General features: G+C 42.0%; 1 protein-coding gene across 1 annotated transcript in view; it reads right to left on the bottom strand.

The window, feature by feature from the left end:
* Positions 1-21,675, bottom strand: part of ROR2 (receptor tyrosine kinase like orphan receptor 2) — a gene marked incomplete at its 5' end in the record, with an annotated part of 171,872 nt that overhangs the window by 16,432 nt on the left and 133,765 nt on the right. The window lies entirely within an intron of this gene.

Here is a 21,675-nt window from a genome sequence, read left to right as displayed (position 1 = left end):
TGAATACAGAAGAGTTACAACACTGTGCATCAGCCATAAAAAGAACCTCAGAAATCCTCCAGAAAACTCAGAAAGAAAACTTTTTTGATTGAGTACGTTAAAAAACCCAACTAATTTAATAATAACCTACCAACCTACCCTTGCAATAAAATGAACAAAAATGTTATTTAAAATTATAATTTGAGAACACTTTATTTTAATACATTCAAATAATAAATTTAGAAGTTATTTGGACGGATACATCCTCAGCTTATACTTTTCCAAAGTGAACAATTCTAAGACAGTTCATAGAATATAACAGGATATTCCGAGGTTAGTTTTTAAAAAGGTAGTAGAAACTGTGTTACAGCAGTTTCCCACAAGCAACCTAAGAGCAGTTAAAATTTCCTATTAATTTTATAAATTTCCACAACAAACAACAAACTTGAAGTTTTGACCCTCTTTCATATAGTCCATTGATTAAACAGCTTTTAATTAAAAACTGTTAAATACTAAGAGAGGATACTAGTACTTCCCCTCATATTCTGTTACAAGTAGAGTGGTAAAGCAAGGAAAAATGCACAGAAAATGCAGTTAGGCAGTGACAGACGATGGAAAGGACAAATGATTTATATCATCCTACTTGCTATGGGCAGACAAATGCAACATTTGGTATACAGTCACCCATCTTGTGGGAAATGATAGCTACAGCTTGAAAACTGATGGCAGAAGCTGTGTAAAGCAGATGACTGTAATTGACAGTAAGATCAGGGAGAAAAGGACAGGTATCATATTTCAGATTATGAGTTTACTCAGCCTGGTGTGTGGCTACTTCATAAACATAAAGCACACAAGTTAAATGACCTGCAATACAAAAAATTAAAGGAATAAAGGGTTTATGTTTAACCAAAAAGAAGCAAATCACTCTGATTTGTGGGAAGGGCATCATAAAGGCCTGCAGTAGAAAATCAGGGATTTCTGTTTTAATATATGTATATATTTATGGTTTGTTTATGCTGCATCTCAAAATTAGGAGCTCTTATAATCTGGCACTACAGCCCTTGTAATTTGTCACCCATACTCTTGACATGTATCATATCAGAGTGCCGGGGGTTGAACTCAACTCACAAGGAGATCACTTTTCGATGGCTAAAATGAGTTCATGACTCCAAATATTCACTCCCTCCCACTGAAAACAGGCCACAGAGAAGATCTGAGAGAAGAGAAACATACTACCCTTGTCATATGATGTATCGCATGTATAAAATTTACCTCCTGTCAAAAATGTAATGAATTTGTATTAATGTTACTATAGCAAAATACAATGTACTTTCCGGTCAGGTTTGTATATTTACTTTTCAGGGAAAATATAAAATAAAACAGTCAATTTCTTATTTCAGCATTAATTAAAATTTGTAAAGAGCGTTGTCTTCTAAAGTAATAGCTACAATATGCTATAAAATTTCTCCTTCTCATAGGCCTCCTGTTGTGACCAGGAGATCAATAGAAGTTTTACTACTGACATTCAAGGCAACAGGACCGGGTTATAAATGTTTGATGGAGGAAAAGAATAGGATTTTTCAAAACCAGTATTGCCTGAACTATTACTATTCATCCATTGAGAAGGGTTGGGATAATGCCAAGTACTCCTGACATCGCCCATAACTTCTGCCCATAAAGGGCATTCAGCAACACGTACAAATAGGCTGGAGATCTTAGTGAAGTTTCTGAAACCCAGGTGTACAGGAAAACCTCAGAAAAACCCAACCCACAAACCACAAAACAACAAAAAACCCACACGTGCACATCTGTGTTCTGCCTGCTGAAGCCAAGAAGAAGAAGGATGGCTGGCAGGGACAACTTACATCAGTGAAGCTGCCTGGGTGGAGGCACCCTGTGCCCACATCAGGGGAGAAGGGTGCAGACTTCCTGCCCTACCTGTTTCCATGTTCTAAACAAACAGTTTCACTCTCTGACCAAAGGTTTATCTGCAAATAACGCACCTTTCTGGCACATAAAATCATTTGTTTGCATGTCTTCACCCACATCTAAAGATCAGCACTCCTGGGATATCAGAAATTACCCATTGAAGTAGTTAACACCTCAAGGAGAGACCTCAATAAAACAGATGATGGATGTAAAAACTTCTCCTATACACTAAAGGAATGTAATAAATAGTATCAGAAAAGAAGGAGAGTCTAGTGTTAAGAAGTCAAAAACTAACAGGCAGGGGAATTTGTATGAATAGTCATAGCTCAGTTGAAGTCAATGGACCTATGACAATTTACACTCATCAGAGATATGGCCCATTAATTTTGCTACCAGATGCTCATTGAGTGTAACAACAGACCCCAGAAGCAAGATTCCCTTATGTCTAGATTACAACTCAGATAAATATTAACAAATAGCATTTATTTTTATGCTTTTTATCTGAAAAGTAGCTAACAAGGGAATCCCTCAAAAAATGTACTTGAAGGTACACTTACTGAACAGAGCAATTGTACTGCATTTGACTTGAATGTTTATCTGCTAGGTCCTAAAAAAGTATATTGTGAACTGAAACTCAAGATTCAATGTCTAAGATCAGCAAAAAATAACAGTTGACCTTTATTCTACTGATTTTACTAAATGATAAATTTTGTTAATCATAGGATTTGAGATACCATTTTAAGCCAGGTAATAGATAAAGCAATTCATTTAAATGTTACTGGTAAAAACTGAGCTGCAAATGGACTTAGTGTCTGTGAAAAACTAGAGAAAAGTAAATTGTTTGTCAAACCACAACTTGTAAACAACAACCTTATTTTTAGCCTGTTGCAATTATTTACACAATGGATTATAAAATCAGTATTTTAACACAAAACTCAGGATCCAAAGTCTGTCTTTAAAACATAGTCCAAGAGTTTTAAACATATATTCCGATGTTACCATGAAAGGAGGATGCTTTTAATGCAAGGTATTTAAAAAGCATTTAAATGCAAGACAGAGGGGTGGTATCAATAAGGTTTAAGCATATAATTGAATCATAAACCACTTCTGCCCACTAGGCATTGCCTTAAGTGGGTGTCAGCTCTCCTAGCTGAGCTGTGTCCTTGCTAAAAGATACCACGTTCAATTATTTAAGTGGATGAAATCAACAGAAAATGGTATAGCCTTCCTTTCTTTCACAGAAACATCCTCCATCACTCCTATAACAAGAAAAACACACAACCCTCACTAGCAAAGATGGAGGAAAGAACTGAACTTACAAAACTCTGGAAGGATGCTCATTAGATAACATTAGATGCTGCTGTGGTTTCATGGTATCACAGACATTCACATATTTGTTATTGCTTTACATATTTGGAAAAGGTTTCAGTATACCAAAACCTGTTGCTGTTCCCAAGTACAGCAATCACATAGAGAAATACAGATGGGGTGGCAGGATGGCTCTTACTGCTGTAACCTGGGTAAAACAGTCAAAGAAGCAAAGCTAAACACAGACATCTACTTCCTGAATTTCTGCAAGGAACAAAGGATTGTACCTGGAGGTATAACCAGCCATAATCCTCTGATTACCACATGTAACTTCAAACAGATGATCTAATATCACTTCTACTTAAAATCTCTCTCTTTCAGTTTACTCAAATGACATTTTTGTAAATTCTCCCTCTGCTTTCATAAGTACCAGAATGTTGGTATGAAATCTTGAAATCAGATAAGTCAGCTGGCAATCCAAGGAAGGCTGCAGGTCTGTTTTTCTGAGTGCCAGATATTTTTAACAGAAACATCTCTGTTACAACCAGGGTTATGGAAGAATTGGGAAAAAAACCCTTCAGAAAACTAATACCAACATATGGGAACGCAGAGCTGGTCATGCAGCATTTGAGCTTCTCGCTGACCAAATAAATCATTATGAGTCTCCCTCCCCACCCTTTTTTTTAAGGAAAGTTATCCCTCTCGGTGTGTTACAACAGTCTAATAAATTGTCTCCCTCTGACATCCCCAAGGAAAAACAGCAGGACCAATGAGCCCTCTGAAGAGCCTCGAACAAGTAGTTCACTATTCCCCCCACTACCAGAGGAAAGCAAAATTCTTCTTCGCTTTTATCCTTCCTCCTACTGCCGTGCCACCCTGAGTAAGTACACGCAGGTCACCTCCAAAAAGGTCTAGGAAGAGCTCACCAGCTGAACATGTGATTATAGTTGCTGCCCTATCCAGGTAGCAATAAAACTGGTAGGGGGCATCCCAGGCAGGGCTTCAGCAATGAGGCTGCCAGTGCCTTGGAGTCAGTGGAAGGCTCCACCTGGGCTGCTGTGCTACGCTGAAGGAGGGATGTGACTGAGAGGACAGAGCTAAGAGGCCGTGTCAGCTGCCCGGAGGGATGGGAAAGCCATGGGGGGAGAAAGAAGGACCAAGGGCAGCTTTGATGGCTTTAATGCCATAGGAAGGAGGGAGAGGTATCGGGGCTCACCAAGGGGGATGCTCCAGGGATAGGGGTCCCTTCTCACGCCTGGGAGTGGGTGAGAGAAGGGCAGTGCACCTCCCACCAGGCTGCTCTGACCTTGCCTAGGGCAACCTTCACTCCACTCCATAAGAGCCACCAGGAATAAGCATGATATAATAAATTCTTAAAAAAAAAAAAAAATCCTTAAAGTTTTCAGGTAGATATTAATGCATTGTGATTCACCTACACAGGCAGATTTTATGCATAAATAGAAAATTTATATTATTATTTGGTTCACTGAAATCCATTGATGGAATTTTACACGTATGTCAGGAAGACAGGTAGGAGGTAGAAAGTCTTGAAAGAAAAGAAGGCTAAGAAAGCATGGTCAAAAATAGCCAGTTATATAAATCCAAAGAGAAGAGGGCTTTGAAGAAAGACAAAGGAATAAGTTAAAACAAAAAACGAAATGCTATGGAAGTGTGTCAAGCTTTCCATTCTGGGTTTTTTCTTGAATGACAGGAAATACAAGTTTTCTGCAAGGTGCTTCCTAGCTTTTTGTAGAAGGCTAAACAGTTAAGACATTTTTGTAAAACAGTGGTTAAAAACCATTATTAATTAAAAATTGTTTGCGAATTAAAAGTGTTTTAACTGACCATGCCAATAAAAATATGGTCATTTACGAAAGTATCTGAACAAATGAAAATAACTGTACTAGTATAATTTTTTTCTTTCTTCTTTTTTTTTTTAATATATCAAAGGTGGCTTTTCTATTTCAGCTAACACAGAGATTATAAATCTGACAGCAGAGAGCTTTGTAAAACAGCCAGAAATTACGATAGCATCAGCTATAAATTGGTTACATAATTATACGTACATGCAAGTGTTCATATTCAAAGTCTTTCACAGAACATTTTTGTTAAAACTACAGAAACATCAACTTTTTATAACCATATAATACTGAAGTGTTAGTTTCACAGTAATTTTTCCAGTCTTAAGGAAAAATTAGCATACTCCATTTGTCAGAAAACCCCAGCATCAACTAAATTACTTCTTTAAAAACATCTAAGCAACAATATGAAACACTTTTTTAACTTTTCTGTTACTTTTTATGGATACAATATGAAGTATTTATTCTAGGCAATGTTGCAGAAAATTACAGTTTGTGAATACTTCCCAATGTTAGAGGCTGTTTTCATAGCTGCTCTTAACTTTGTAGAACTTATTTGAGCTGAAATTTTCCACAGTTCAAAGCTTTTTTTTTTTTAGTACTTCAAAATAAATGGTTCAGGTATTTCAAAAAATGAGGCGAGAGAAAATTACCATTTTTCTCTTTAGAAAAAAATAAAAATTAGAACCCCAAACCAAACCACTACCAAGAAAATGAGCAGCCATTTGTTTGTGATGCTGTCGTGTTCTCTTGCTATTGAGCAGACACCTGAGACTTGCTGGAACATAGCTTTTGCTGTTCCCACGAAACACTACCCAAATTTGTCCAGCCTTTATGTCATTTCCATCTTCATGTGCTCAACTCAGCCTATGAGAATGTAGCTGATACATTCTCCAAATACACCATCTACAGCAAGCTTTGCAGACGTGTGTGACAAAATAAAACTGCTTGGCGCCCTTGTCAGGGCTAGCACCTAAGGTTAATTGAGGCAATGGTATGAGGAGCTTGCTGAGGGCCTAGGAGGGCAGCGGCTATGGAAATGGAAGGAAGAGACAGGTCAGGGATACATAAAGGGGCTACCAGCAGGAGAGCGCACATGGTCCTCCAAAATCTGGAGCAAAAGGTAGTATTTTTTTGTGTCTCACCATCTTTTTCTGCCAATAGATGAATAAGTATGTGTCTCCTCTTCTGGGCTTGTGTGCACTGAAGACAGCAGTCTATTATTAGCACTATCCGCTTGTCAGCTGGCTCCAGCGACTGAGGTCTGGGTGGTATGGCTAAGGAATCCAGAACTCATGAAATAATTCTGGTATATCATCATAATTCCACATAATAGGATTGTTCACTTTTTCCAAATTAGGAAAATTAGCTTTTTCTGCACAGGAAACCCTATGCCAGTACCAATCAAAGCCTCTGGAGTTCTCAAGAATTAAAATTAAACAGACGCTCTTCTACTTCTGCCACTGGAAGAGGGTAGAAATTAACAACCTTTGGCTCTGCAGCTACCCTTTGTTAGGGCTGGGGGCACAGCACCCTGAATCACCCAAAACTGCTGGGACACCTGGGTATCCGTCAAACCCTTGTGTAATCCCAAATAATAACTTCCCCTTACTTTTCTCCCTTTAGACTTAAAACCCTTACTGAATGTTTATCAGACCTCACTTCCAAAGACTCTTCTTTTCTTTGTTTTTTTTCTGTATAACCAATTAATGGCTGAATTAATCACTCTTTTTTCACTTAAATCTTCCCACAATATAATAGTGGATACCACATTGTATCTCAGGCAAAGCAAAACAGCTCACATTCCAAAGTCACAGTTATAATTTATTTTCAGATGCCACACACATGATGCTATGCAAACATTATTAGCTTGAGAGGCTGTGAGTAGCAATTGTACCAGCACCACAGCTTCGTAAATTAATCTAATTGGGTTTAACATTAATAAACTCTTCATGAATCACAACATGTAGAAAACTCAATTAGGAAATCAAATGCTTCTCCAAGTTTAGCACTTCAGCATCAGTTTTTAATGCTTGAAAATTGTGATCCTGTATATACTGATAAATCTGTCAGTTTGAACGACAGAGAATTTAAAAGATCACCCATCGCACGTTCTTGATGGAGTGCCTGAGTCTTGGAACTATCGATTTTGTAATACATTTTTGCTTTTCTCTCTTCTCCTCAATTTAATGCTGAAATAAAAAATATGCAGCTAAACTTCATTACCCATTGAGGTTGTCTTTTCTGTGTTAGCTACTACAGTGTGAACATGCTACATTGCAGCTACCAACAAGAAATGGGGAATATCACCACAGCAGCTCAGAGTCAAAAAGCAGCTGCAATTTTAGCTTTGTTAACAGAGTGCACTCACAAGCATGAGTTTCTTCAAAGTTTCAGATTCCTGTGTCATTTAGCAGATTTTACAGTTAAGAATATGTTTTTATGTAATATTTTACGGTTGGACTCAATGATCTGAAGGATCTTTTCCTACCTAAATGATTCTATGATTTTATGTAATAAACTGTAATCTATTAGAGACAAAAGTAAAAGCACAGTCCGCACTCCTCCTGTTGAAAGCATAAAAGATTTCTTCCTACGTGAAACAATATTTTCTTATACTGCTTCCTGCTGAGAAAGAGTCTTCTTACTTTGGAAGAAAGACAGACTTTTTCTATTTTGGGGTTTGAGGTTACATTGCATGTGGTTCCTGGGGAGGTATATATGGTGCACTGAGTGAAGAACTGGCTGGACGGCAGGGTTCAAGGGGTTGTAGTGAATGGGGCTACTGCTAGCTGGTGGCCAGTCAACAGCACTGTTCCTCACGGTTCAATTCCAGGGCCAATTCTGTTCAATATTTTTATCAATGATCTGGAGGCAGGAGTCAAATCCAGTTGGTAAGTTTGCTGATGATATCAAACTGGGAGATGCTGTTGACTCTCATGACAGACAAAAGGCCTTGCAGAAGGATCTAAATAGACTGGAGCATTGGGCAATCATCAATGGCATGAAATTTAACAAGACCAAATGACAGCTTCTGCACCGGGGACAGAGGAGCGCCAGACACAAGTATAAATTGGAAGATGAGTGGCAGAAAAGGAGCCCCTCAGAAAGTGATCTGGGAGTGCTGGTTGACACTAAGCTCGGTATGCACCAGCAGTGTGCCCTGGCAGCCAAGAGGGCAAACTGCATCCTGGGGTGCATCAGACACAGCATAACCAGCTGGTCAAAAGAAGTGATTATCCTGCTGAATTTAGCCTTGGTGCGGCCTCACCTTGAGTACTGTGTGCAGTTCTGGGCCCCACAATTTAAAAATTATGTTAAGGTACTTGAATACATGCACAGAAGGGCAACAAAGCTGGTGGAAGGGCTGGAAGGCATGACATATGGATGAGTGGATGAGGACTTTGAGCTTGCCTAGTTTGGAGAGAAGTCTGAAGGGTGACCTCGTTGCTCTCTACAGCTTCCTGAGGAGGGGAAGAGGAGAAGGAGGTGCTGATCTCTTCTCTCTGGGATCCAGCGACTTAATGCATGGAAATGGTTCAAAGCTGCATCAGGGGAGGTTCATACTAGATATCAGGAACCTGTTCTTTACAAAGACAACACTTTACAAGTCAAACACTGGAACAGGCTCCCGAGAGAGGTTTTGATGTCCCGTGCCTGTCAGTGCCTTAAAGAGTCATTTGGACAATGACCTTCACAACAGGCTTTAACTTTTAGTCGGCTGTGGAGTGATCAGGAATTTGGACTAGATGATCGTTGTAGGTCCCTTCCAACTAGAACTATTCTGTTCTGTTCTGTTCTGTCCTGTACTTTCCTGTCGTATACCATCCTATCCTATCCAAATGTTTGTGAAAGCTGCTGAACCAAACAAAACCAGAAAGTCAAAACTCTCTGGAAGCTGTTGTACCTTTGGAAACCTTTGCTCTATTTCCCACTGGCAATACTTTCTCTTGAAGGACCTCAACGAGCAGCCCTTCATGGACTTGTGAAAACTGTGCTCTGGGTTGTGGCCACTCATGTCTTGAAGACCTCCAGGCTCAGGAATCCCACAACCTCTCTGGGCAGCCTACTCCAGTGCTTCATGATCCTCACAGGGATTTTGTTTTGTCTTCCTTATCTCCAGCATGAACCCCTCTGTGGGAGGAAGCAGGGGAGCCCAGAGGGCTGCCCAGCAGTGCTGGGGTGTGGGGAGAGCCTGTGGGACTTTGTCCTGAAGCCTCCCAGGGAGGGACGAGGTGTTACCGAGTGAACTCTCTTGCCATGTGTGCCTGGAGATGTCTGCCGTGGCCAGAGTGACCTGACAGGGACCTGGGAATCATGGAATCATAGAATCATAGAATTGCTGAGGTTGGAAGGAACCTTTAAGATCATCAAGTCCAACCATTAAAAAAAATTTCCTGGGGAGGAGAGGGTCAGGAAGAGACGGCTGAGGCCTCGGCAACTGGCATGAAACACCAATGCCAAGCACAAGACAAAAGATGGGGGGATGCAGTGGGCAGCGGCATTGTGGTAAACCCAGATGCGTGTGTTGGGGCCGCAGCACTGCTGGGGTGAGCACCATGGGCAAGTGTGGCCCCTTGTTACGTTCCCCAGCGATTGGGTCTGTTGTCAAGGAAGGGTGGACTGAGACTTCTCCAAGTGACAGGCTGTGATGTCACCTAGCGATGGATTATGTCGTCCCCGAGTGATGGATTGTGACCTGGCATCCCTCGCTGCTTATGTCTGGGCGCAAGTCTGACCCAGGCGGCTGGTGCTGGCACTCCATCTGAGCAGTTTGCAAGGTTGGAGTGCTGAGAGGCCTGTGGTGCTGGTGGTGTGTTCGGGGAGTTGCCGGTTGCAGCTCTCCGTGCCCAACCCCAGAGCCATCAGAAGACTTTCCCCGGCCGTGCCAGGTTCAGGCAGCCGGGGCACACAGGAGGCGCGCTCGCAGCAGCAGAGGTGAGCTGGGAGGGGAAACCTCACCCTGGGGAGCCAAGAAGGTTTCCTTCTTGAGAGATCTGGGCATTTCTTCCACCTGTCCCTGGGACAGACAATGACCATGGCCTCTCTTCCTTTTCTAGCACAACACCGGCTGCTGCAGCACCGGTAACAGGGAGGTGCTCAACTTCCACAGCTCCCCTCAGCCCATCACAGAACACGGAGAGCATGGCTGCAGAGCTGGAGGACCGCTGTCCCATCTGCCTGGGCAGCTGGGAGGATGCCAGCTTTGTGATGCCATGCCTCCACCGCTTCTGTTATCCGTGTATCCTGCGGTGGGCTGAGAGCAAGCCCGAGTGCCCCCTCTGCAAGAGGGGGATCGTCTCCATCTTGCACTCGGTGCGGGCGGACGATGACTACAGGGAGCATATCATCACACCATCCGTGACACCATCAGTCATCGTCCGCCAGGCAGGAGGAGCTCCCAGATATCCAGCCGCCCACAACTTCCATCGGCCTGGAGCACCCCAACAGCGGGCTGCAGAAAGGGTGCCCAGGTATCCTGTGGGTGGCTTCCAGCTCCCAAACTGGATGAACAGCTTCCAGAACCACCCAACACTCTTCCAGACCCTGCAGTCTTGGGTCCATCAGGAGCTGGAGGAGTTGTTTGGCGACAGGGTGCTGGAGGCAGCCACGGTGGAGGACCCCGTCACATCCACCCTGACCAACAACGGGATGGATACAGAGGTGCCAGGCCGGATGCTGGGGGTCTCCCTCCAAAGCCGCATGGTGACATTCATGCAACATCGTGCACGTGTTGCTGTGCGGCAGCGCAACAGAGAGGCCCGCCGGCTGCTGGGACAGCAGGATGACCCTGCTGTTGGGGGACAGGAGGGCAGCCCTGCGGTTGTCCCCTGTCCTGCTGCTTCCCAAGGAGGGTCCCCTACCCCTGGCCCAGCCCCCTCCAGCAGCCCTGCAGCAACCAGCATGGATGAGCTCCCCAGCACCTCATCCGCTGCCATTGGTGGTGGTCCCAGCAGACACCCCTCTGCTCCTGCTGCCATCCCCATGGAGCAAGAAGAGACCCAGGAGGAGCCAGGGGAGGCTCTGCCTGGGCCCTCCACTTCCATCCAGGGCACAGAACGTTCCGCTCGGGGCCCACGGCGACGCCCAAAGAGGAAGACTGGCACCTCTGAGGACTCTCCAGCCACGAAGAGGCCAGCACCGCGTCGGTGACCCTGGAGGGTGCCTCGGAGGATGGCCAGACCAGGACTGGGCCATCAGCTGGGGTCTGCACCAGCCTTCAAGGGCTCCCAGCCCCCCAAATCCAATTGTCCAAATAAATTAATGAAAACTCCAGAAAAAGTCTCAGTATTACTAACAGTGCAGGCGGAGTTGCTAACCTCACCCTTTTTTGCTTTTTTTGCTGGGAGGGGTGGGATGTTCACACTGAGGGGTCCCTTCTACATGTGCCAGGTACTGTTTCATTGTTCCCCCAGACAGCAAGTGCTGCCCAGCTCCAGGCCTGCTTCTCTGCAGCTGGTCCCAGGGCAGATGTTTCCAGCCGGGGGCTCTCCAGGGCCACCCCATAACCTATCGCTTATCACCCATGGCCTCTTCTCCTCCTCACTGCCCCCATGTCCCAGACCTCTGCTCTCCTAACAGCCTGCGCTGCCAGGTGCAGCCTCGCTACAGCAGTGCCCAAATCCCTCCTCCTGTGTGGAGTCACGACTTGGTGCTGCTCTCTACATCAGCCCAGGGTCGTACCCTGCCAAGGCAGGAGCCCCACGGAGTTCAACAAGGGGAAGAGCAAAGTCCTGCCCCTGAGGAGGGACAGTGCCAGGCACCCGCACATGCGGTGGGCTGCCCGGCTGGAAAGCAGCCAGGAAAAGGTGACCATGCTGCTGCCCTCGAGCACAGGCTTTCTTCCTGCTCTTCCAGATCCAGCCTTGATGCTGGCATTTCTTCTCCTCTGCTTTCCAACAGCATTGTCCTGGAGAAACTGGCTGCTCATGGCTTGGATGGGTGTATGCTTCACTGGGTAAAGAACTGGCTGGATGGCCGGGCCCAAAGAGTGGTGGTGAATGGAATTAAATCCAGTTGGTGGCAGCTGGTCACAGGTGGTGTTCCCCAGGGCTCCGTACTGGGGCCGGTTCTCTTTAATATCTCCATCAATGATCTGGATGAGGGGATCAACTACACACTCAGTAAGTTTGCAGATGACACCTAGCTGGGTGGGAGTGTTGATCTATTTGAGGGTAGGAAGGCTCTACAGAGGGATCTGGACAGGCTGGATCGATGGGCTGAGGCCAACTGTATGAGCTTCAACATGGCCAAGTGTCAGGTCCTGTACTCGGGTCACAACAACCCCATGCAGTGCTACAGGTTTGGGGAAGAGTAGCTGGAAAGCTGCCCAGCAGAAAAAGACCTGGGTGTTGGTCAACAGCTACTTGAATATAAGCCAGCAGTGTGCCCAGGTGGCCAGGAAGGCCAACAGCATTCTGGCCTGTATCAGGAATAGTGTGGCCAGCAGCATTAGGGAAGTGATTGTCCACTTGTACTCGGCACTGGTGAGGCCACACCTCAGTTTTGGGCCCCTCACTAAAAGAAAGACATTCAGGTGCTGGAGCGTGTCCAGAGAAGAGCAACGGAGCTGGTGAGGAGTCTGGAGAACAAGTCCCATGAGGAACGTCTGAGGGAACTGGGGTGGTTTAGTCTGGAGAAAAGGAGCCTGAGGGGAGACCCTATCACTTTCTACAAATAACTGAAAAGAGGTTGTAGAGAGTTGGGGGTCGTTCTCTTCTCCCAAGTAACAAGTGATAGAACAAGAGGAAATGGTCTCAAGTTGTGCCAGGGCAGGTTTAGATTGCATATTAGGAAAAATTTCTACACAGAAAGGGTTATCAAGCGTTGGAACAGGCTGCCCAGGGAAGTGGTTGAATCACCATCCCTGGAGGTATTAAAGATGGGTAGAAGTGGTGCTGAGGGACATGGTTTAGTGGTGGTTTTGGCAGTGTTAGTTTGAGGGTTGGACTTGGTCTTAAAGGTCCCTTCCAACATAGATGATTCTATGATTCTGTTCTATGAAAGGACCCATCTTTGGCAGATGCTCAGCAGATGGATGCCAATCAGCTGAGGACACTGGATTTGTCTAGTTTGGAGAGAAGAAGGCTGAGGGGAGACATCATTGCTCTCTACAGCTTCCTGAGGAGGGGAAGAGTAGAGGGAGGTGCTGATCTCTTCTCCCTGGGATCCAGTGACAGAACTCATGGGAATAGTTCAAAACTGCATCAGGGGAAGTTTAGGCTGGACATTAGGAAGCAGTTCTTTACCAAGAGAGTGGTCAAAGACTGGAATGGGCTTCCCAGAAAGGTGGTCAATGCCCAAAGCCTGTCAGTGCCTTAAAAAGAGGCACTTAAAAAGGGACAATCCCCTTCACAACAGGCTTTAACTTTTGATCAGCCCTGAAGTGGTTGGACTAGGTGATCATTTTATGTCCCTGCCAACAGGAACTACTCTATTCTGTTCTGTTCCGTGTTCTTTCTCTGCCATTCTGTTCTTTTCTGTTCCTTTACCTCTCTACTCATTGTTTTGCAACCTGGAACTACTTTATTGGCATTAGGTGGGTGAAAAAATTGAGTTTTTTCAGTAATTTTGCAAAACTGATTCAGACAAAAGTATCAGGAATTCTATATGCAGGGTCAGGCTGCTGACAGTGTCCCACTGAACTAAAGTGAATGATTTTCCAGCTTGAAGGAACCCACAAATGGAACCGGTAGAAAAACTTGGGGGGGTGGAAGTATGTATATATGTGTGAACACATATATAAAAGCAAAATTTCTGTGATATCTCAAATATGGTTTATGTCCCACCTAAAGTAATCCTTTGCCTCTTCTGTGTTATTGTCAGATTGAAAAAAAATGAGAAATGCGACACTTATGATTGACCCTTTTGAGGACTTTAAGAGAGACTGCTGATGAGATGTGCTTCTTGCAACTTTCTTCTTATAATACTATTACCTGAAATACTTCAGGTTTTAGACTTAACAGAGGAGTGCCAATTTAAAGGAGCAGATTTCCTTAGTACATTTTCTTTCTCCTTTTTTTTATACAATGCCTTCTATCACTGTTAATGTTATTTATTTTTGAATGGAAATGTTCAAATTTTATCAGTTTGTCCCATCTGTTTCATCTTTTCTTAAGTACAATAAATTAGTTGCATCTATAGTTTGTTTGGCTCTTTCAAACTGAAACAGAGAACAAAATAATACAAAAGTAGGGAAAAATTAACCACAAGGCCATAAAACTTGAAAGGATGATTTATGGTGTGGTGTTACAACTTTATCTCATTTTGTTAAATTACCTGCTTTTCATTAGAATAGTGTTCCTTTATCTTTGTGCCTAACTACAACATTCACCCTTTACTTGTATGCACTTAGAGGCTATTCAGCATCCTAAGGAACTCTAATTAAACCCAATGTGGCATCAAATGCTGACAGGAAGTCTCAGGGACATATAACTGTCCTTTTGTAGGACATACAATAAATACTTTGAAAGCTATTTAAGCTACTGAACGAAGGAGAGAAGGGGAGGGAGAGAGGGAGGAAGTAAAATCAAAACAAACTAAAGATCGCTGGTTATATCAGGGATGTCCAACAGCTGCAGTAGCTACTTGCCAAAAGTCCAAGGGCCATTACTACTTTGAATATCAATTTACGTATATCCTTAAACAGATTATCTTATTTCACTTGCAACTTCTTTGGTAGTTTAATACAAATTGTTTCTCTGAGCTGCCCAAACCTATGCACCTGCTGCTCATCTGGAATTTGTTGGAAAAGAGCATGTTGGGGCCACATATTTACAAAGTCTGAGCTGTATTTGGCTCTTCACCGTATATCACACATCTCAGAGTTGCACCTTACACCTTGCCAGCTATGATAGCCTGCTGGCTATCAAAAACCTAATCACTGCTTTGCGAAGTAGGAAGCAGGCTCCCGCAGCACACAGGCTGTGGGTAAATTCTCTCCTCCAGAAATCAACAAGTTCCTTTAATATCCACCTACAAGCTACTTTTCTACATTTTGGAAACCAGAACCCTTAGGAAAGGAAGTGTTTGTGTGCTTTGCTGTGCTGCATGCTGTAAGTATTACATTCATTACGCTCCTTGATCCAACCCATTTAAAAAGTATCTTGACAGTACAGCTAATCACAAGTGGGAAGGCACTGCCTCACGTTTAACCCTAAGTTAGCTTAACTGTAAGAGTAGATGGAAGTGTAACCAATCACTTCTTTTTCCTAAGGTATTTGGAAACCTTGCTTGACAGCAGGCAAGTCCCATAGGGCTGTTTTCTTGTCTTTGTAACCAGGCTTTCTCAGCAAAGCAGTGCAAAGTAGCTGCATTACACCATAACTCTCAGGGGCATTTCATTTATACAGTAGCACAAACAAGGTAAAGCTTTCTTGGGGGTCTATTTTTAATCACCTTTGCATATGCTTGGCTTCCATTTTGTTTTGGGGGGTTCCGGAACAATATAGATTAGTGAGCATAATAGATTGAAACAAACTATTATCCTTTTTTCTATATTCCCTGTCAGCTTCTTTCCTTTGTTCTGCCCTTCCTTTGAAGGAAAGGAAAAAACTACCACTTGCAATAGTTTCCCCAGAGAAGAAGTTGCAGGAACACAGACACTTGTGTCTACCCCAAGATGCTACGCGTATTAGTTTAAATACAAATCTGGCTTTTAAAATTAGTCAATTTTGTAAGCACATATTGAATTTCTACTGCTATCACTAAACAATACAAAATGCATTAGGAGGTTCATCATCTATTTACTAGTGATTAGAAAAGATTTAAGTGGAAGATTAAAGCTGAATAAACTTAAGCCTTGACGTACACATATTCTGTGTTTTTCATGAGAAAAACTATATTTTTGAAACACAAAAGTAAGATTAGGATAAAAATTTTGCAGTTTCCATTACAAGATAGAGGGTCAGCTTCTTCTGGGTATAGTCTACAGCTCTGGACAGACCAGAGTATAATTTTTAGTTATATATTATTTGTGACACATCATACTTATGAGCCGTACTAGGCTGTATCCTACATAGCTAGAGTAAAAACAATCACTGTACTGAAAAATTACAGTCTAAAATAGATAAAAGAGTATGTAAAATGGTTTAGTGCAGCCTTGGTTTCAGTTCCCTCCTTCCTCTATGAATTTCCTGTCTTGACCTGAGCGACTCTCAAAGGACATTTAAACCAATAGACCCAGAAGCAGACCTGAGATTGCAGATCAAAATTCCCTGAAAGGAGCCCCAACCCCACACCAGGGTGAAATACAGCCTCCCCACCAACTTTGACAGAAAAAAGGAAACTAACACACAGGGGCTAGGAGAGAATTGCAGCATGTTTCAGCCAGAGCCCCCAAACTGGATTGTCAGGGAGCCAGAAAATCTGCCAAGGCAAACACATGCTGTTTAATGTAAACCAGCACAAGATAATCTGTGCCTCAGTTCCTTATTCGTAAAATAGGAATAACATTCCATGCTTTATGGGGAGAGAATGTACCCTAAACATTTCAAAGAGATCTGATCCCATAATAGAGGAAGGCAAAAAATTCCCAAGATTGACCATCTTTATTTGATATACAAAACACGGAGAGACAAAGGTTAAACAACTTGCTGCAATCACACATGGAGACAGAAGCACAGCCAGAAATTGAATCCAGACCTCTAAAATTACAGTCCAGTGTTTTAATCACAAAATCCTTCTTCTTCCTTGATTAAAACAGGAAACCAAAACACAAAGTATGCGCTTATTCTGTAACTTCAACACGTTACCACAAATATCTTAGAAAAATATATATACTTCAAATATGGTCATCTCAGGCAAGTGTGTATTTTGAGGAAACAAAAGACGTGCATGTCGTTCTGGAGGAGCCCCATCATTGAACACCTGGTCCTCGTGGGCCTGAATAACTGTCACTTCTGTAACCACTGTAACTTCTAAGTTAAGACAACCTTGTATTGGTTATAAAAACATCTGTTTATGTGAATTTTAAGATAATTTTGTATAATTTACAAGATTTAAAACGTTGTTATCAGTGGCTGATATGCACTGAGACTAAAGAGTATTTGCCACGCCACCACAGAAAGGAGAAAGATAACAGTGATGCAGCTGTATGATGGTAAGCATTCTTCCTTCTTAATGTGATGTTGGGTACCTGTTGTTTGCCAGACAGAGCCCGTTTACAAAACTCAGACAAAGCCCGTTTACTATTTGGCCGCACAACTACTCTCTTTTACCTGGAAGATGCCAGCCATGGGCAGGGAGGTGGCCTCAGGGTGAAATGCTCTGATGACCCACTCCTTTCCACCCTCTTTCCCAAGGCCGTATATTCCTTTTTCCACCTTATAATTACATGGAGATTTGTCACGTGATGAAAACATACTTGCCCCCATCATAAAGCTTTACAACTGCCCACCACATCATGCAGAAAGTCCCCCAAAGCACAAGAGATGTGCTTTGGCTATATGATAAAAGCTATGGGATATGCACACCCATAGAGAATAATTTGCCCCCCCCCCCCGAAGCTCCTCACCAGAGTTTAGACTCAGATGTGTTACTAGTTTTTAAAGATATTCTGTTTTCCATTGTTTGAAAGAACTAGGTTTTTTTTCTCAACTACATTTGTTTCATCACTTTTCTTCACTGGACTGAATCTTGTAATTTTTACTGTTATCCCGAACTACCTGAAGAAAACAAGGCATGTAAATTTATTCTGAATGATTAATACCTCAAAATTCCTCCCCAAAGTAATGACAATTTCTGCTTGTTTCTTCCTACCCATTTATCCTTCTAAAGGCTTATCATATGGGTGTCAGTGACAGCAAACACAGAACTGATCTTAGTCAGAGTTCTATAAAACAGTGATTTCTCAAAGTTTCTTAGAAAGCCCGGTTCTCCTGCACAGGGCTCTGGAAGGAGAGGTTCACCTCCTGGCATCCTGAGCAGACTGCAGAAAGGTCACGTGGGGAGAAGTGCAGCGCTGGCAACAGAGCCAGTTCTGTTCACCTACGCTCGCTCGGCAGGGGCTGAGTTTATTGCTGCCTCTTTCAGCCTGTACTCTTTTGTTCCTTCCTCACTTCTGCTAGAGCCTCATCAGATTTTCCAGAAGCCCTTAGAGCCAACTAACTGTCAGATATCTTCCATCCCAAGTTCCCTTCAAGGTGGCACTACTACAATCACAGCCTTAATGAGAAATCTGAACAGTTTCAAAATAGGAATTTGCCCAATAGGTAAAATTCAATCTAACCATGCAATTCAGGAAAAAAATATGTTAGACTAGAAAACACGTAGTCCTTTAGAATGACATTATCTTGTAAGAACAACACCTCTAGAAAGGAAGGCAACTGTTTCTTCCCTCCTACTCCTAGACTCCAAGAGATTAACATTCGCTGCTTAATTTTAAATCACGCTAAAAAACCATTCACTAGTATTTCCTAAACATTTATTTTATTTCCACACACTTGTACCTTTCTGAACAGACAGGATGTTTCTCCTTAGAAGGGCAGAAGCTAATAATGTTAATGATAAAAAAGGTAATAGCATTATGCAATGAGAGAAACAATTCAACCTGCTGGTTTGTCCTCTAGTAGAACAGTCCTCTAGTAGCACAGTGCTTTGGACAGCAAAGGCTGGTCAGAGACTAGTTTTCTGACTACTTTGATTTTATTTCCTTTGTAAGTTAATTTGTACTAGCTATTAACACTTTCAATTACTGTAATACTTTTGGTAAATAAAGTAATTTGGATAGACTGTATTTTTCCATTTCTACAGAAAAGTGGCTAGAAATTTTTACAGCTATGGGCCTTCACAGAAAATAAAAACCTCTCCACCCTCTCAAAAAAACCCACACAAGTTTAAGACTATGTGTTTGGTTGAAAATTTTTCCTTTTAGATTTTTATGGAAATGTCTCAATTTCACTACCTGAAGGTCAGGGCCCTTTTTTGCACTGACAAGTCTGACTGCATAATGCACTTTTGATCTTTGGTAATCTTTAATTGTAGGTGGTTTCTAGAAATCCACAGCAGAACACATGGACTGCATAAAAATGCCTTGCGAGATGGTATCTACATAGGTAATGTTTTTTATCACTTAATAATTCATTAGGTATAGTTTTAAACCAAGTTACAATGGTTTTAGTTTTCAGTGCTTCCACTGAAGCATGTCTTTTTGGAAGCATTAATGCCAGAGAAACAGCTCTCGGGTGGCTCAACATGAGACTCTGCTGTGCAGCCAGCAAACAGAAAGAGCCCTTTGTTCCATGAGGGCTCCTTCCAAGCTGTTAAGTATTTCTTTTGCCTTTTTCCCCTTTCCTATTTACTGGCTTAAAAATTGACATGCACAATTTTATACAAAATATTCAGTAAAAAAAAATCATAATCCGTTTCTGAAAAGGACTTATTTGAAGGACCAGGTAGGAGGCATGGAGCAGAGGAACATGGGAACAATTGTGATGAATAAGAAAAAAAAAAGAGAGTATCAAAAGGAAGGATAGGAACTTTGGAAACATGGGCAAAACCTGTTAAAGTGGGAAAGAAAAAAAAAAAGCCTTGAAACAGGGGCAAGCATGCAATGAGGCAAAGATCTGTAAACCTTGAAAGCTCCTGGACCTCTTATGATAAGTCCCTCATGACTTCTGACTAGACCTTTGACCTTTGACGTTTTTCTCAGGTTTCAGATTTCTCTTCAATCTAGTGGATATTAAAAAAAAATAATCTACCAGCAGCGCACTCTTCACTCCACCTATTAATGGTAGGTCCAAAACAATGACGGCTCACTACTGCTTCCACGTCCACCACCAACACCATTGGCACAAAACCGATTTAGAGGTGTCATAATCCAAATGACAGACTTTTCTTTTTTATTTGCTTTTTTTCTTTTTTTTTTTTCTTTATTTTAACTCGGAGTTCAAAACAAGCTGTGCTGGTTTGAGTGACACACGTTTAATTTCTCTTTCAGTAATTTTACTTTTCAGTAGCGTCTCTTCTAATGCTTTGGAAAACCGCATTTTTAAAAGACCGTAGTGTCTGAATTTGTGAAAATATTTACTTTATAGCCAGCTATGGTATGTGGGTTTCAAGGTCTCAGTGTGTTCAAGATAGTCAGGTGCGGGAATTAGGAGGAGCGAGACCCGGGCACTTGACCCAAGCTGGCCAGCAGGATTATTTCATATCGTTAACATCACACTCAGTAGCAATTAGAAAGTTTGCTGAGAAGTTCTCTCTCCTCTATGATAGCTGTTGTCCTGAGACCTCCTTGTCCTGGTGCCAGACCCCTGAGCCCTTCCCTTCCTCCCAAAACCATAGCATTCAGTGTCTGACATTTGCTGTCCACTGCTGGGAATGCACAGCTTCCTACTGATATAATTGGCTGAGTATAATCCTTGTATATTTTACATTGGTATCGGGATCAATATTGGTTCTTTAGTATTATTGATGTTAAATATTTACTCCTATTCTATTAAATCTGTTTTTATTTCAGCGTTCAGATTTTCTTGTTTTTCCCGATTCCCCTTCCTGGGTGGGAAGGGGTCATCAAGTGATAGAATAATTGTCTAAACGACAATAAATTCTTTTGGGTTCTTCAAACCGTAACACCAGAAAAGGTTGAGTAGTCAAGCATTCAAAACTTAGGCAAAACCAGAATGAAAGATAGCTTAGGAACCTTAATTCAGTTCCACATCAGGAAGGGCATGTAATTAAGAAATATATCTCATATAGTAATTTTTTTCCACTTTATCAGCTGGAAATTTTTCTATTTGTATTGATATTTGTAAAATATTAATAAGTTAATGCTCAGTACAGGAGAAGGGTTTAGGAAATATTAGGGAAACCAAAAGATACAAGATTAATCATTTGCTCATAACAAAAAGTGAATCAATGTAAAACTTGGTTCCTAGCTTTTCACCTTGTGCTCAAAGCTTGCTACCTTCAGTTGCATTTGAGAACTGTTCTTTGAACTTCATTTCAGTACTTCACTGTGCATATTTCTTTGCTGTCTCTTGTATCAGTCTCTGCATTCTGATCCCATGAAAGATCAGACAGCTTCCTGACATCTCACTATTTTTCCTTTGTAGAACAGGTGCATAACAGTTTTCCAAAGTGCTGTAAGATCTGAAGTAGGATTTCAGTGGTTACAAAAATTATTACATTTTTTTGTACTCTGTCATGAACAGCTGTTTTTAATCTTCAATAGTTAGCAATCAATCTTAAGAAAAATATGAAAACTTGTTAAATCCCTATAATGTTGAAATCCTTTAAATTAATTTACACTTTCTGTGCATACAAAATATAAGAATGTGTACCATGCGGTATTACTTATATTTATGTAAGACAACTGAGTGAGGTTTGTGCAAGATGGATAGATTAGTGGTCAGCCCACTGCAATTACTTGAAGCATTTCCACTCAAGCTGTTGGGAATTCAGAGATCACAAACACTTATCAATAATGTACTTCTGAAAAACATCCACTTGTCTATAAATTTGCTTTTACTCTTATTTTTAATTAGTCCATCACTGACACCAATTTGATGCCATTAACACATAAAAAGGCCTCAGACTGCATTCCTCACTCCATTAATTGATCAACCACAGAATCTATTTCAAGAAATTATGCAAGACA

This window comes from Vanellus vanellus (genome assembly GCF_965231255.1).
Source record: "Vanellus vanellus genome assembly, chromosome: Z".
NCBI classification, from domain to species: Eukaryota; Metazoa; Chordata; class Aves; order Charadriiformes; family Charadriidae; genus Vanellus; species Vanellus vanellus.
The sequence above is the reverse complement of the archived record's forward strand: the minus strand, read 5'-3'. Positions and strand labels throughout refer to the sequence as shown.